The sequence below is a fragment of the Arachis duranensis genome, chromosome 7, assembly GCF_000817695.3.
Source record: "Arachis duranensis cultivar V14167 chromosome 7, aradu.V14167.gnm2.J7QH, whole genome shotgun sequence".
Lineage (NCBI taxonomy): Eukaryota > Viridiplantae > Streptophyta > Magnoliopsida > Fabales > Fabaceae > Arachis > Arachis duranensis.
This window is the reverse complement of record NC_029778.3, coordinates 18,758,593-18,762,406: the sequence shown is the minus strand read 5'-3', so window position 1 is coordinate 18,762,406 and position 3,814 is coordinate 18,758,593.

Sequence of the window (3,814 nt, the reverse complement as noted above, 5' to 3'; positions counted from 1 at the left end):
AATTCAAGAGACAATTCCATTTTGTCTCATGAATCTGAAGGAAATTCTGCAGACAGCAGCACACAGAATCCCTTGGTGATTGAATCTGCCTCCAAAAATACTAGAATGATGTATTTACTTTGAGCATATGTGCAACCCAATTACGTTGACGTATTGCGTCCTCGTGAAGAATGGTCAGCATGTGAACTGGAGAAATTTTATTTACCGTTTTCGGCAACAAGAAAGACATATGAATGTATAGGATGAATGTCCTCTTGAATTTCATCCGATTTTCCTTTCCATCGACATTCATCTCCATCATAGAGGTTGATAATTGCAACAAGGACTTACCTTGGAAGCTTCTAACAACTTCCTTATTCTCCTCACTAAGTTCTTGGAAGTTAGTTTTTTATGGATAGCGTAGCTGATAAGAATTTAATTGGGATTAGGGGTTATATCACAATAGATAAGAATTATTCAATAAAGGGCATACCCAAAGACACAGCGGAAACATAAAAGATAGATAAAGATTTTCCTACTAGACCTCTAAGATACCTGTTCTTAGCAACCTAAGTCACCGGAAAGGATTCCCTACTAGACCTTCAAAGAACATGTCCTTGATAACCTAGATTAGAAGGATGAAAATTGAATTACTCAATCTTCTCCATGCAACAAGCGAAACAAATCACTCACCTCATTTAATCACACTAAAAAAAAATGTGCATAAAGCACTAAGAAAATTTTATTCTTCAAAGTTATGTAAATTGTCTCACCAAAAGTGTTTAAATAGAGTCCTAACAAATTAGCTAAAAGATAAGATAAGATAACTAATTTAAATCAGATTTGATCTTATTGGATTAGATCAGATTTGATTTAAATTTTAAAATCCTAAAGATATGATAACTAATTCAAATCAGATTTGATCTTATTAGATTAGATCAGATTTGATTTGATTTAAATTTAAAATCCCTAAAAATACTACTAAACAAATCAAAAGTAAATCAAATCTTTCAACAAACTTTAACAACAAAACAAACTTAAAATAAAGGCCTAAAAATTCAAAAATAGATAATAAATTATGCCTCCCATTGAGTTTGAAAAGCTTTCTTGTCTTACCTTAGCCCAATGGGCCTTATGAATTGTTGCCCTTTCAGCACCACTGTTTTTGAGATGGACTCTTGGTCTTCTTGATGTCCAAGACTGGCATGGTACAATTCTTCTAAAATTCAGATCCTTGAATATGACAAGATTACCATTCTGTCTCTTAACTCTAAGATGACAAAAATGTCCTTCTAACCACGTATCAGTAGCCTTGCAAAAGCGATAAGAAATATTTCAATGAGACAGAAATAATTTGATAATACACCAAAATTTGATTCACAGAATATATTAGGAAATAGATTTTTACCAGCTATACTCAAGCCAAGGGCAGAAGCTATATTTTCTTGGGTGATGTTGATTTTACTACACCGTGTGCTCAGTCTGTAACGGGACAGATCAAATGAATATGCCAATTGTTTCAATAGGTTATGTGGCACATTCATTGGAGGGATATGTATCAAACCACCAAATCCCAGTCTCGAACAATTGTTTTCTTGTCCTCGCTCATGTTTTGAAATTTATCATGAATTGAACTTGTCAAATATCTCAAATTATGGATTTTCTGTAAATAAATGAGAATCATGTAAATAAACTATATTTATACAAAATAAATTGAGTTGTTTAAACATATATATGTTTACATTATATTTTGGTTCTATCTTTGGTGTCATTTTTTCTGTAAGGAATAAAAAAAGGTTAATACACCGAAAGAGAAACCATATATATCGAAATACAAACCAAATAATCGAAATACAAACCAAACATGCCACTATTGTTTTTTGATTACATCATACAATGTGAAATCAGAAAAGCATGCAACTAAATCAAACATGGATAAAATAATACCAGAAGCATTACAATAAAATTCTATGGTTTTTTTTTTCAAGAAATCGATGAACAAAAGTCCTGATAAATGGACAAAAACAGTTACAAATCACTACAAATCACTCAAATATGTACATAATAATATTAGAAGCATAAGAACAATATTCTGTTGTCCACCTACAACATAAAGAGTACAAAACTACCAAGTATACCTCAATTCCGGTGAAATACACAGAAACATAGGCCAAATATATCGAAAGACAAACCAAATAGACCGAAACATAAACATGAATACAATGATACCAGAAGCACTACAGACACTCATTTCAAAACATGCAAAACTCAAACATGCACAAAAATACATTCAAATCCCCAAACACATGCAAATATAGGTTAAACTATACAACAAACACTATGTGATATTTTTACACCGACCTAACACAGTTATCACTACATAACATTACACCGACCTAACATAGTTATGACCAAATGAAGCATATAATGAGAACAGTAACACAAGAACACAAAATAAACTGCAAAATTACTACGTAGCATTTTACGATCAGAATGAGAAAGAGAAAAGTGAGAAAACTGCAAGATTAATGAACATTACCTTCAATAATCTTTCGTCTTTTCTTTTTGTGTTTGTTGGTGAAGATTTTGACTTCATCTTTGAAACTTTCTTGACTTTTTGCGACAATTTAAGAGATTTTTTTAGAGGTTTTGATCGTTGTTTGAATTTTGAGCATTGCAGTTTTGATCGAGGGAGAAGAATCATTTTTCATAATAAGGTTTGTGCTATTCGATAGTCTTCAAAGTGCATGTTTACACGCATTCTAACCTGAGGATTATTTTTGTTGGGTTTGGACCAACTTATTTGGACTTATTTGCCAATAAAATTTGTATGTGTAACAGGTCTGTAATAATAATAATATGATACTAGCCTCATATATTATTTTTCATTGAAGCTACTATGTTGGATCTTCAGATCTGATACTAACCTCTGATACTCTATTGTTTAGGGTAGAGAACTTTGCCCTTTTTAAAAGTATTATATTCATTAATTTGTAAAGATTTTTTTCTTTTTACTAGTATAAATAATCTTTGTATCCATTTTTGTTTTAAAAAAATAGTTACATTGAATTATATATGATTTATTTATAAATGAATTTGAATTGTATTATGATTTATTTATAATAAATTTTATGTTTATATTTTCTAGAGTTATTTTAAAAAAATATATAAGAGGTTAGTTTTATATTCTTTGCTTGACCAACCAAAATAAATTCTTACCTATTTTTAGCATAATCTCATAAAAATTAAGGAATCAAAGCACATTTCAACATCAACAAAGTTTTAACGATAGTAGCATTGATCAATTTTTTTATATAAATAAAAGAAATATATTATTTGTCAATATTATAATTTTTGAAAAATTTACGTATTTAAATATTATTAAACTATGTTTTGGTTATTGTGCATATTTAAAATATATACACAACAAGACACATTTACAAAAATCGCATATCTCGATTACTAAGTAATTATGATATGTAAAGAGAAATTCTATGAGAGCAGTCAGGAGTTTTTTTTTTTTGGAAGTAAAATTTTAAAAGTATTTAATCTCACCCATATTTATCTTATTCCAAAAATTTCAAATGCTAGAACCATGAAAGATATTTGGCCTATAAACTTAAGCAGTGTTTTTTACAAAATTTTATCTAAAATTCTACTGCATAGAGCTCAGTTTGTAATGAACAAAATCATTAGTGACAACCAGAGCGCTTTCATAATAAGTCGCTTGATTAGTGATAATATACTGATCGCCCATGAATTTAAGCACTTCTTAAAGAATAAGAAATATGGTGACTTTGAATTGGTTATGAAATTAGATATGAGTAAGGCATAT